Source organism: Diceros bicornis, chromosome 37 (genome assembly GCF_020826845.1).
Source record: "Diceros bicornis minor isolate mBicDic1 chromosome 37, mDicBic1.mat.cur, whole genome shotgun sequence".
NCBI classification, from domain to species: Eukaryota; Metazoa; Chordata; class Mammalia; order Perissodactyla; family Rhinocerotidae; genus Diceros; species Diceros bicornis.
Genome location: NC_080776.1, coordinates 30,532,182 through 30,546,190, shown reverse-complemented (window position 1 = coordinate 30,546,190; position 14,009 = coordinate 30,532,182). Strand labels below are relative to the sequence as shown.

At 37.1% G+C, this 14,009-nt stretch overlaps 1 long non-coding RNA gene across 3 annotated transcripts in view; it reads right to left on the bottom strand.

Annotated features, from left to right (window-relative positions):
* Positions 1-4,703: 4,703 nt before the first annotated feature.
* The window catches only part of LOC131399217 (uncharacterized), a 258,978-nt gene continuing 249,672 nt past the window's right edge, over positions 4,704-14,009 (bottom strand). For all 3 annotated transcript variants that reach the window (XR_009217078.1, XR_009217080.1, XR_009217079.1), the window contains one exon: positions 4,704-4,985. This is a non-coding gene — a long non-coding RNA (uncharacterized LOC131399217). The remainder of the gene's footprint in view (positions 4,986-14,009) is intronic.

Genomic DNA, 14,009 nt, shown 5'->3' with positions numbered 1-14,009 from the left:
TTCTAATTCCAAAAGTAATTAACTGCATGAGTGTTAGTCACTGTACATATTAAATATATTGAAAAGCAGTCATGTTCTCATAACACAGAAGTATAACTGGAAGATAAACTGGATGTTTTTGGTACTTATAGCTAAAGATATATTTTATTTAGTTCTATTTTCTGATTGAGAAAATGAGAAAATTTATTTTTTAGTATACTGACTATCTTCTTCCTTTCCAACATAGAATCTCAATCTGCTATTTTGGAAACTCCGAAAAAAATGTTCAGATGTTGTTCAACAAGTAAGAAGATCTTGTTAGGATGTGGAATCCTTTTCTCTCTTATTTGTCATAAAATTGTGACAAACTCTGATTTATCTTCCTGTCTGCCCAGCTGGCTAGGCCACCTTGTTTCTCTAAGCCTGCAGGGGAATCCAATCAGGTGGAAGGGGATGTTTTCTTCCACTTAGACTTTGCAGAGGAAATCAACCTTGAAGTGGAACTGAGCACATGCTTTTCAGAAGCTGCATCATTCTCTACCCAGCCAGAACATTGGACCTGACAACAACTGGATCCAGCAGAAAACTGGCCACTCTAGGAGATGTCATGTGGAAATGTGCTTGGTTGGACTAATAATGACAAGGATATGATTTTTAACAAAATCTCTCAGAGCTTTTCTAAAATCAAATAATATTCTTAAGTTGCTTTAGTAGATGAAACATTAGTTAGTGTCTTTTTAATTTTCACAGCTTTTTTTTCTGTTACTAAAGAAGCCACATTTTATGTCTTTTTTTCTTGTACCAAAATGGACTCACTATTAAAAAAAGGAAACCTGCAAGAAAGGAAACACTCATATGGGATAGAAATTGTGGATAGCAGTTGCTACTTTTTATATAAAACTGTTTAATTTATTTATACTTTCTCCCAACTCGGCTTTTGAAAATAACTTAGTATTAGAAATTACCAGTAAGAAGAGGGTGTGCTCTCTTGAGTGTGGTCCAGTAGAAGTCAGGCGACTGAGACATGAGTTCTAGGCCCAGGTCTGTTTCTGGGTAGTGTGTGAAAATGTACTTAGGCTCTCTGGAATGTAGTATTCCTTTCTGTAAAATTAAAGAATTTGATGATTTTTGAAAACTTTTCCAAATAGTAAATGACTTCTCTTTTAAAAAGAAGCAGACATATCCTCCTTAAACTTAAAAATTATCAAAAATGTTTTGTGACCTTTCACTTGTCAAGAACAACTGATGTCCCTTTAATTATATTTATTGAAAATAAAGATCATAAAAGTATAAATTTAGGAATCTAATAAATGAATTAGCATAAAAATGATCCAGGAAAAAATTTATGATCAATCAAGATACTACATTATGAAAGTATTACTGCTTATTACAGTATATAAAATTATGACACTAAAATAGCAGGTTTTTCCAGTTTGTAAGTTTATATTGTTACTCACATATCACTATTAACCCTATTATGTTTTACAAGTAATAAAATATCTTGAAAGGAAAAAACAATAAACCAGCAGCCCTGCATTTCACATGAAAGTTGTGCTCCCCTGGAGGGAAAATGAGGATACAACATTGGTCGAGTACTTCATTTTGTAATCCATTGGTGCCTCTCAAAACTATAGCTATTATTGTAAGAGTAAAGATACTCTTAAGAATAGTGCCACAAAACAGGTTTTCCCAGCTTCTTTTTGTCAAAGCTGAGACCTACATCAGGCTGGGGCACTTGAAGAGGCATGGTGGACTCAGCTGAGGGTTACTTAATTACTGTGAGATGATTAGCAAATAGCGAATAAGATGGAGAAAGATTAAAAAGAGGTAAAGGGAAACAAAGCTGGAAATAAGAATAATAGTGCCTTCAAAATATCCTCTCATTATTTTTATAGCTTTTTTTTTTTTTTTGAGGCATGACTAGGATAGTATGTTAGATTTTTCTGAATCCTTATCTCCAGGGCATATATTACTGAGTTCTTCATTATATATGAAAATGCCAAAGAAAATCTGGACAAAAGTATTCTATATTATCAACAAGGACAAAACATGTACAACATGTTAATTTATTATTATTATATTATTTATTATATTTTATATAATTTATATATATAATTATATAATTTTATATTTATTATTATATATTAAGATTCCAGCTGTAATAGTCAAGATATATATTCACGTGTGTAAAATTGTGATGATTTTCTATTTTTCTCGGGCTATGAACCGTGGTAAAATATACAGTAATAAGCAGAAAACCTGATGAACTAGGTGATTTAAAACACCTGATATTACAGCTTGGCCATTCGAGGGTGAAATGGATGAATTTAAATTTCACAGCTTCTCCTTTCTTTGTAGCCAGTGAAGTGTCTGGAAGACAGAAAACACATAAAACTAATTGAGAGTTAACAGTATTTGGAAGCAGTTGAGGTTAAGCACTCGACAATGATGTTCCTTACTTCTGGAGCTATTGACTCTTTGTTATGAGTTTATTGTATAGGCGGGTTCTCTTCTTAGATGATTTGTGTATGTGTCATAGAAGAGAGACAAAGAAGGAGAATTAACTGTCAATCTACTGTGCACCGGTTCCTTTATTGTATTATCTCATGCAATTCTTACAGTAATCTTTTAAAGTAACTATTATAATTCATATTTAACTGATAAAGAAAACCATGTTTACAAAATTGATCAAGGATAAGAGGGAAGATCTGAACATCAGTCTGTTGGGTTTTATGCCTCATATTCTCTCCACCGTGATAAAAATGGTACTTCAACATGGGTACTCACCGTCTGGCTATTTAATACCAGGTCCTGCCAACAGCATTGGATGAGATGAGATGAGAAGTTTATTTCCAAAGTTATTCTACTATATTTAAACTATATTATTTATGAGTCAGATGTCAAGACATGTTTTAGAGGCAGAGAGAGCAACTGATTAGTTCACCTACACATTTTTCAGGTTCACTATAACTTTCGTGTGCCACCTTGTGTCAACTTTACCAACTTTAGTGCTTCACTGTTCTTCTTTAAAAAACTCACAATTTCACTTTTCTTGTAAAGCACCTTGCTGTTTTCTTCTTAGTCACTAGATGGCAGTTCTGTATGTCTGTAAATTACCACTGCAGCAGGAAACGAGAGGTCTTAAGCCAGTTTACTCTGTACAAATGATGGCCATAGGAGGATTTCTGGTCCATCAAGGCTGCCTGTGTTTTTCCGTGGCCGTAACGGGGATGTCTAGGACAGCTTAGTCAGAGGCACGAAGCAGAGTCAGAAAGCATCCTCTAAGTTCTTCTTCAGATGTGCGTTCAGTCACCTGCCCTCTCACCTGAGTACAATGGAGTTTGTTGAATGTGTTCTGACTCTTACTCTCTCTGTAGTTAATAAGTCTGGGAGCTCCATACCCCTAGAAAAAACACATGACTCATAAAGAATTTTCTCAACTAAACGGAGTTGAGGGTTGTGGTGTTGCCAGAGAGTTTGATGCTTAAAGAAAATACAGCTGGTGCTCATGAGGAAGAAAGAGGGTCACCTACTCCTGGAGGGCTTTTATTGATGCTCCTATAGAATGAGCAAGTTTAAAATAAAACCACATTGCTTAAACCTCACTAACTGATTGTTTTATTTTCAAATAATGTGCTCTGAAAATCTGCTATGTCTAAAAAACTATTTCATAAAACTGACACAATTCTGTTTTTTATTCTCTGGTATTTGAAATACTATTAAAACTGTAACTCCTTTAACATTCTACAATATACAAACAGGCAAATATCAATTATATTCTCTAAAAATGTTTGCTCCCATGCTAAATATTAATATATGGTAGCAAAACTGGTTACCACCCAGTTTTTAACTAATTTTTTGCTTTTGAAATTACATATAAAATTTGTGTTTTGAAGTATTTTCCTAAAACTCAACATCTTTCTGACATAAGTGGACTAGTTGAGAGGTAACTAGAATGAAATTTGATCTTTAAAACTCTAGCTTTATGTAAGAATTGATAATATCAGGCAGTTGAAAGTTGAGTCTCTCCACATTATATTTATTAATTGTGAGTAGCCACATCTATTACCAAGTGCTGAATAATAAAAAGAAATTAAACAATATCAGCACTCTTACCCCACATGTGGTACAGTTTATATGCAAATAAATTCTCAAAGGTCAGAGAAATGCTTATGATTTCAGATAACTGGTAATATACTTGCTCATTCCAGTTTTAACCTCATTTGAAATTGACTTAAAATTCTTCTCTTAGGATCCTGGTCTAATCAGTGCCCCCTGCTCCCCTCAATGCCTCATTTGATTGCAAAGTTATCTGAAGAATTTAATATTCTTTTCCATTTGTTCTCTTTAAAATATCTGTGATAGTGATTTTTATACAATGACCAGTTGGTACAATTTATTATTAGTTTCAGAAACATCTTTATTTAGGAACAAATCAAGGAAATGTAGCCAGAAAAACCCAGGACCCTGTCACCGTAGCCGAATCAATGAACGCAATGACCAGGGACCGAGGAAAAGAAAAGTGGTTTAATTTTGCCAGCAAAATGAGGCTGTAGTGGGCACATGCCCCAAAATCCACAGTCCTCCTGAGGCATTAGGAGTTGAGGCTTTTAAAGGAAAGTCTGTGGGAAATAATATATCCTTGGTGACTGATTATTTGTTGGAGGAGTGATCCCAGTCTTCTGGCGCCAAGCCGCTGTCATCTCTATCTACAGCGAGAGATCTAGGGCTCCATCAACCAATCTTCTCTCATCACCAGAAATTTGGCCTTGGGGTGTGGACGGCAACTGCTGCCAATTAACGATTACAGTTTACAAGGTTTTAGGTGGGGGAGGGGAGCTGCGGCTTTGCAGTTCGGCGTCCTCCCATCAGCCTGCGTTTAGCTGAGTTAGGGGAGCTGCAGGTGTCCTCTGTTTGTCTGTCCCTGTGATGAATGGTGGATTCGGCGCCAGGAAGCGGGAGTTGGGGAGCTTCAGCTTCTTGATAATTTTGAGATCTCAGTCTCCCTGTAACAAACCACAAGAACTGGTAATTAGTCAGAGTTTCAGTTTGTAGACACCTGGGCTTTCAACAATTTATTACCTCCATTTGTCTTGTGGAATTCAGGAACACAAAGGGTAAAACAACCCATATCTACATGTGAATATAACTTAGAGAAGCAGAGAAGGGGGAATGAGTGCTTTTTGATTTAACCCCATATATGGTGGGTTCAATGCTGGGGAACAGATATCAGGGCTGGTATCAGAAACAGATGTGAGGAATGTGGGGTTGCCTAGCTGATGGTGCTTGAGGGATTCCTCATGGGAGTCTTGGCATAGAAAAGTTTAAAGAGTAAAGCATCATTGGTCAGATCAAAAGTGTGGGGTGAACATAATTCTGAAGGAATAATGATGGAGATATAAGAACAAGAAGCCACTTGAATTGCGTTGGAAGGTATTAGACACATCAAAGAGCTGGGAAAAAAACCTTGTTTAATGTAAGTTCTTTCTAAACTCTAAGGCAAAAAGTAATATGAATTTACATGGTAATTATAAGCCACAAAACAAAAATTCACAAGACAAGTAAAGAACTAAAGTAGAAACCAGAGTAAGAAAAATAGAGGTTAAAGGAGAGATGGAGAGAGATGGTTGGGGTCAGAAAACAGACAATCCTTGAAGTCTCCCTCAGACTCTGATCATTCTTAGTGCTCAGTAAACACTTTGAGCCCATGAGCCTGGGGAGGGGCAAAGTGAGAGGTGGTTGGGAGGGACCACAATGCAAGGATACCCTTGTGGAGGCACTGACATTGAAAATCAGTGACATTTTGCCAAGGTGTTTACCATAATATATTAAGGATTATTCTGGAAAGTTAAGGATTTTTCTGGAATGTACATTTTCATTTTATGGAAACTCCAACTAGCCTGGAGAACGATTTAGACATTTCAGCTTTAGAAATAAACAGAGGGGTCGGCTCGGTGGCACAGCAGTTAATTGCGCACACTCTGCTGTGGTAGCCCCGGGTTCACAGGTTCAGATCCCAGGCGCGCACCAATGCACCTCTTGTCAAGCCATGGTGTGGCGGAATCCCGTATACAGTAGAAGAAGATGGGCACAGATGTTAGCCCAGGGCCAATATTGCTCAGCAAAAAGAGGAGGATTGACATCAGAAGTTAGCTCAAGGCTGACCTTCCTCCCCCCAAAAAAAAGGAAAGAAAGAAATAATGAGAATCTTTTCTGTCAGTTTTAAGAATGAAAACCAGTTAGCATCTGGAAAACAGTTGCAATTTGACATGAGAATGTGAAGAAAGAATTAGATGTCACACGTTGTTTTTGCTTTTCTCTGGGGCAGTAGGGCTTGCAGGGGGAATGAAGTTCCATCTTTGCTCTATTGAGTTTGAGAAGGTGTAAAATTCATTTGTGCTGGGCAACACTGTTGACCTGTGGAGAAAGACAAATGGTTCCAGCAGCTGATCTAAAGGAATAACTGAGCTCATAAAAGTTCTTAGCTTATAAAAGGTGCTTCTTCTTTATTGAACTTTACTGGACATCCATTGACCTATATGTGCAAGATATTTGTGGTAGGTATTGAAGAAAATACAAAGAATTATAAGGTTCCAAGCTCCTCCACATACATGAAACTGTTTGCAAGATGTAATTAGGTTCTGCCAAGGTATTTAGTGTATGTTGTATTACAGAACCTAAAAAAATTGGGAATGTTATTCAGAAAATGTAATTAAGGACAGCTCCTTAGGAGAGGTAGACTAGATCAAGTCCTCAAATGGATCACTTTTGGGCAGGTGGAGGGAAGAAAGAATGAGGATTTCAAATGGAAGAAGAGGGGAAAGGTACAGACATAGAAAGGAACATGGCGTTTGGGCATGGGGGTGGGGAGGCCATGACAGGCACAGTCTTCCTGTGACTGAGAGGCAGCTCAGTTTCCTCCTCCAGGAGCCCAGCACTGCTTCCCACCTCCTGGCCTCCTCCACCTGCAGACCCCCGGCCTGAACCAAGGCCTATTTATCTGGATCGCTGCCCAGTCTCCCAACAGGTCCCTCTACTTCCAGTCTTAATTTCTTCTAATCTTTCCTCCACAATACCTCCAGAGTTACCTTCTAGAATCTAAATTTGCTTAAATCTGATATCTGCTTAGACTGCTACAATGACTGCTCAGAGCATCCGAGAGAACATTCAGACTCCTGAGCTGGACACGCAGGCTTTCTCTTGCTGTCCTCATCTTTAGCCTCATCACCCACTGTTTCCTACATGTTGGCTTTTTTCCAGCCTTAAAAATACCCCCATACTCTGAAATCCTTAGCATCCTTTATATCTGTCTTTTTATATGTGTTTCTTCTGTCTTCCTACCCTCTTTTTTGATCAACTTAATTCCTATTTCTCAATCTAAACTCATGTCAAATGTTCCTTCCTCTTGGACACTTTTCCTGGGAGGTCTCCATTTAGAGACCCCTTTTGATGTCGCCACTCGGGGACCTTGTACTTATCTACTTTTTCTTAACTGTTGTTTTTTTCATGTCTCATTGACAGTGAGCTCCTTAAAGCTGAGACTATCCTTCTTCTTCATAAATAAATGGCAAGCAATAGGATATATTGGAGCATATGAGGAAGCCATTTGGTGTAAAACTAATTAGGCTTGACCTTGTTTTTTTTTCCCCCCCAAAAGGGGCCTGTAGCCTCTGTTCATCCATTGTATATCAGCTTTAAGCAATTAACATGTCCCAAAGACAAAAACAATGACCTAAGGTGCTGATGTGATAAATGCAACTTCTCCCACATTGGCATTTCCTTAAGGATAAGCATTTCTCCCTAGGCTAGGATTTGATTGCTGTGCTCATCCTGTGACCACCCAACTCGAGACAACAGCCACATCCATGGAGACAGCAGACCTGATACCTACTGTGTCCATCAATCAACGTGCTGAAAGGTCAATGTCACGGCTATTATGAAAGGAACATTGCAATCACATGTGAAACATGCTCTTTGATGGTATATAACCACTCTGTACACCCCACTTCTTTGGAGTGCTCCATTTCTTAGTGAAAGGACTCTCCCCGGCTATATGGCCCTCAAATGTTGGCTCATCATAAACTCAACCCAATTTTGATTTATAGATTGGTCATGGATTATTTGTGTCAACATTCTATTTGTCCCTCCAGTATCTAAACACAGTACCTGACACCTTTGGGGCACTCAGAAAATGTTTGATGATTGAATATGTATGTGAGAGACCACACTGACTGGAGAAGAAGAGGCTTTTCGGGGCGTGCTAGAAAATTCGCTCACATTCCTACCACAGTGGTTGAGGCTGTGTGCTTTGGACCAGTTTGTCTGGGCACCAATCCCAGTTATTCCACTTTTAACTGGGGAACCTGTGCAAAGTATTTACTCTCTGAGACTTAGTTTTCTCATCTATAAAATGAGGCTACTGAGAACTCCTGTCTCATAGGGTTTCAGTGAGACTGAAATGCATTAACTTATGTAAAGTGCTTAGAAGAGCTCCTGGCGCATAGTAGGCACTAAAATGTTAGCTGTTATGTTATCATTATTGCTCTTATATATAAGCAATACTCTGGTTTTGAAAAGATGCTTTCATAGTATAGTTGATCCTCATTATTTGTGGATTCCGTGTTTGCACACTTGCACACTAGCTAAAATGTACTGACAGCCTCCAAATAAACACTCACAGGGCTTTCATGTCCATTTGCAGATATGCACAAAGTGGTGAAAAACTTGAGTCACTCGACATGCACGTTCCCAGCTGAGGGGAACAAGGTGACGCTCTGCCCTCTTGTTTCAGCCCATGCTGTAAACAAGTGTCCTTCTTGCAGTCTATTTAGTGCCTCATTTCTCATCTTTTTGTGCCTTGTGTTGGTGACTTTGCTGTTCAATATGTCCCCCATGTGTAGCGCTGCAATGCTGCCTGGTGTTCCTCAGGGCAAGAGATTGTGACATGCCTTTACAGAGAAAGTATGTGTGTTCGACAAGCTTCTTTCAGACATGAGGTACAGTGCTGTTGGTGTGAGTTCAATGTTAATATATCAACAATATATTTTAAATAAGGTGACTTTAAAGAGAAACACACAGAGAATAAGGCTACGTATTGATCAGTTGAAGAAAATGTGACTAAGGCTTGCAGCAACCTAACCCTGCATTTCTCGTAGGAGCAGTGGGTCATATTCACTGACTCAGTGTTCACAGTGACTTTATAGAATGTCACACTGTGCATAACAAGCATCATTGTGCATATCTTATGTAATCCTCACATACTCCTTTATAGTAGGCAGGGTAGGGAATAGGTTGTCCACATTCTACAGGCTATTCCAGACCTTATGAGCCAAGTAGAGAATTTAAAATGTCTTGTGCTCAGCATAAGAGCCATGAGATTTTGAGCAAGGAAGATCTATGATGAACTGATGTTTAAGGAAGAATTACCTAGCAAGAGAATGTAGTATCAAGAGGAAGAGGGAGAATTGAGCCAGAAAGGAGGACCAGTTGTTAAACTCTCCAAGTATTGCCAATGCTAGATGAGGAGATTCGGAGCTAAGGTGCTGATGTGATAAAAGAAAAGTAGCAGACAAATGATGAAATAATGGATTTGGTAACCATATATAGGGTGTAAGTTAGGCTGTGGTTCTCAAAGTGGGGTCCCTGGACCAGCAGCATCAGCATAACCTGGGAACCGGGTAGAAATGCAAATTCTCAGGTGCTGCTGCACACCTGCTGAACTGGAAACTCTGGGGTGGGGCCTGGCAATCTGGGTTTCAACAAGGCCTCCAGGTGCTTCTGCTGCCCATCAAGTTTAAGAGCCAATGAATTAGAAAAATGATTCAAACACGTCACCATGCCCAGGTAAGCGACAAGGCAGAGAGGTGGTATTTGTTTGGAAGATAAGATGCATTTTAAACTTTAAGAAAAAGTAGTTCAACGTCTGTTTCATCATAAGGATTCCAGCATTTAAGATCTTTTAGCTCTCTGCATTTAAGATCTTTTTTCCACAATATGTTTTCCTTTAGAGAGCCCCTGGTAAGTTATTTACCATTTACCACATGTTCTGAGAATCCCTTCTTTCTTGAAATACCCTTTCAGACGTGAAAATGTACTTTATTTTTGTACACAATCTCCTCTATTTAAAATTCGGATTTCTCTTCTTATAGGATCATGTACGGCACATGCAGCCTTACTGTAAATTTGGAATGTCATTGGTTTGTTCCAAAACCTTAGAATGTTTTAGAATTTAGAACAAGATGAAGAGAGAATTTATATGTTTCTCTGTAGGACTCATATTTTTCAGATGTCTAGAGGTATCCCAACTTGCCAGTAATGTGGCCTTAGATTTAGCAGAACTTGAAAATCCTAATATAGTAGGAAGTGAATTACTTCTTTTTTTTTTTTAAGATTTTATTTATTTATTTTTTCCCCTCAAAGCCCCAGTAGATATTTGTATGTCATAGCTGCACATCCTTCTGGTTGCTGTATGTGGGACACAGCCTCAGCATGGCCAGAGAAGCGGTGCGTCAGTGCGCTCCCGGGATCCGAACCCTGGCCACCAGCAGCAGAGCGCGTGCACTTAACTGCTAAGCCACGGGGCCGGCCCAAAAGTGAATTACTTCTCTCGTATTAACATTTACAAAATAAATGATCACAATGTTAACTTACCAATAAGCACTTTCCATATTCCAGTCTCTGAAAGTATCTTGCTTACATAATAAACAAGATAAAGTTTCAAAGATGAGCCAAATAACTTTTCAGCAAAAGCTTGACTTGAGTCTATCTTGGCTTCCTTTTTGACAGTTTTAGCCTTAATGTTACAGTATTGTTTTCTTTTTCTAGGAATCAGATAACCTTGTATTTGGTGAATATTTTAATTTTTAATGGCCACTTGTATTTTGTGATACGCACGTGTTTAAACAATCTATAATAACCCACCATTACCACCCATATATAAGATTATACAGGAATGGAAGAATTTTGGCTGACACTGTATATAATTGTTCAGCCAAGGCAGATGGCAGACTCTACCACTTACAATGATTTAGGGGTTTGAAGCAGTATTTTTAAATACAAATAATCTCAAAATTGGTAATATATAAAATATAATACTGTGTTAACTAACCAAAAGAGTTAAATTTGTTACCTTTCCTCCATTTATAAGGATGCACCCATTATATAGATTCTGTACAAAATTGCAAAGATCACTTTTTTCCTTTTCAAAGTTTATTTATTTTAATTTTTAATAGTGAGAAGCTTAGTATTGGGTAAACTGCTGCACAATTACTGGAAATGCTGAGAGTCTTTTTGAAAAGTGTAAAAGTCTAAAGACAATGAAAAGTACATTTCTCCAATGTCAAGTCCTTTGAGCCTCTGTCTAGTAGTACACTGAAGAGATGGAAGATTAAGTACCAGCACAGGACACAAGAGAACAGGCTCCCAACTTGAGTCCTTCCCACTGACCACAGTGTGCCTGGCAGACGCTTGGAGATTAAATCTGGTCTTTGTCCATGGGTGGGCCCTGAGAGGAGGATTTTGCTTAAATGACCAAAGAATAGACAACATTTTTTCTTGATAATAAGTAATACTTACCATATAAATTTCTTTATAAATCTCTGAATAAAATAAAAAAATATAACCCGTACAGAAATCAACTCTTACTGACAAGCCCCACAGCCTTCTTAGAAAGCTCAACAGAAAATGTCACAGCTGACTGTGAATTGGTCTTCTCTGAAAGCCAGCCAGCCCTTCACTGATAGCTTTGGATGAGGAAGGCCAGATACAATTCTTTGAAGATGTTTAGCTGAATTCAGAACCAAAAATCCTACCTCCAGTTGGCTCCTCTGTGAGAATGGATGGCCGGCCTTATTTCACAGGAGGGGCAGATGAGGTTTCAGATGAGCTCTGTTCCCCAGGGATGGAAAAGCTGGATTGTGACATTGATTCAGAGCTGACATTTTGCAGATAAAGATAGGGTCATAGAGGGAAACAAATATTTCAGCAAATTGGATTTTTGTTCTCTACAGTGGGAGTAATTTAACAAGCAGATAGTCTCTCACTCCAACTTCTCTTCCCTCTTCTCGATCTGTAATATCGCTGTAAAAATTCTCTCTATAAAAATTTCAGTCTTTTTTCTTTGCAGTCTATTTATTATCATCTTTACGAATTCTTTGACTTCACCACCTTCTTGGCACCACAACGCTAGCCATTGAGATATTAGTATAGATTCGGTTTTGCAATTTCATCCTCTTATCTCTATTTCCTCTGCCATTTCTTGGCTTTAGTTCTTATTGTATTTTATGCTTGAAAACATTTGAAGCTTACAAAGTATATCAGTTCCTTATTTTCTCAACTTTTTATTATCTAAGTGCCCTCAACTATCACTTTTTTAAAAAAAGAAGTGAAATACATAACAGAACAATACACTGTAATAAACTGACCACTTGTAAAATTAAGTTCAACCTGAAATCCTTCCCCACTTAACAGAGACCATCTTTTATAATTCACCATGCTTTAGTTTGGGCAGGGTCAGTTTATCAATGATTTTTGGATGTTTTAGACCACATGAGAGAAATACAGTGTAAGGTAAAATTGTTAATCTTGCAGAAGTTGTAGAATTTCCTGATGGTTAGGGAAATCAATGGCGGAGAACCTGAATCATAGGAAAAGTAGTTAATTAATTAGCACCTGACAGAGTTTGTTAATTTGGTAAGGATGATGATAAGACATATATGTTGAAAAGATAACTTTGCATATCAGAGTATTGTCAGAGGCTACTGGGAAAATTCGTAATGTTCTCAAATACTACAAAAAATGACCATTTTTTGATAAAAGATGTCATACATGATGGTATCATATACTTCTGTCAGAAAATTTGTAATGAAGAAAATGAACACTTGAGTCATTTTAATTCTAACAATTTTTTCATGCCTATTATTAGGTTAAAAAAATTTTAAGTAGTAAAGTGGTAAGTAATGTACTTGCTTCATTTTTAATTTCTTTTAGGAAAACAACTTTTTCACATTTTTAAAAAATATTTGTATTTATTTTATGCTGAATTTATTCCTGGGCACAAAGCCTTTTTTTTAAATTAAATAACACCAATTCTTTTCAAACTCTTTCAAAAAGTTGAAGAGGAGAGACTATTTCTAAAGTCCTCCTGTGGGGTTAGCAGTATGCTGATATCAGAGCCAAAGACACTAAGAGAAAATAAAATGACAGGTGTTTGAAACTACAGAAATAGAAAACTATAATAGAATACAATAGAAGAGAAAAGTACAATTTCTATTGTAGAAAAGTACAATATCTTTGATGAATATTGATACAAAAATCCTCAATAAAATAGTAACAAACCAAATTCAGCAGCATATTAAAAGGATTATACATCATTTTTAGGTGGGATTTATTCCTGGAATGCAAGGATGTTTCAATATATGAAAATAAATCAATGTAATAAACTACATTAACAAAATGAAGGAAAAAATAAAAAGATCATCTTAATGGATGCAGAAAAAGCATTTGACAAAACTGAACATGCTTTCATGTTAAAAACCCTCAGATATAAGGAAGCTACTTCAACATAATAAAAGCCGTATATAGAAATTCACACAGAACACCATATTCATGGGTGAAAGACTGAAAACTTTTCCTCGAAGATCAGGAACACGGCAAGAAGGCCCACATTCACCACTTCTATTCAACATGGTATTAGAAGTTCTAGACAAAGCAATTAGGCAAGAAAAAGAAAGAAATAGCATCCAAATTGGAAAGGAAGAAGTAATATTATATTTGTTTACAAATATTATCTTATATGTTGAAACCCCTAAAAATTCCAGAAAAAAATTTTTAGAACTAATAAATTCTGCAGAGTAGTGGGACACAAAATCAACATGCAAAAATTAGTTGTTCTTCTATACATTAATAATAAGTAATCTGAAAAAGAAATCTAGAGACATTACATTTTTATTTACAATATCATCAAAAAGAATAAAATACTTAAGACTCAACTTATTCAAAGAGGTAAAAGTTCCAATGATGTTTTTTGCAAA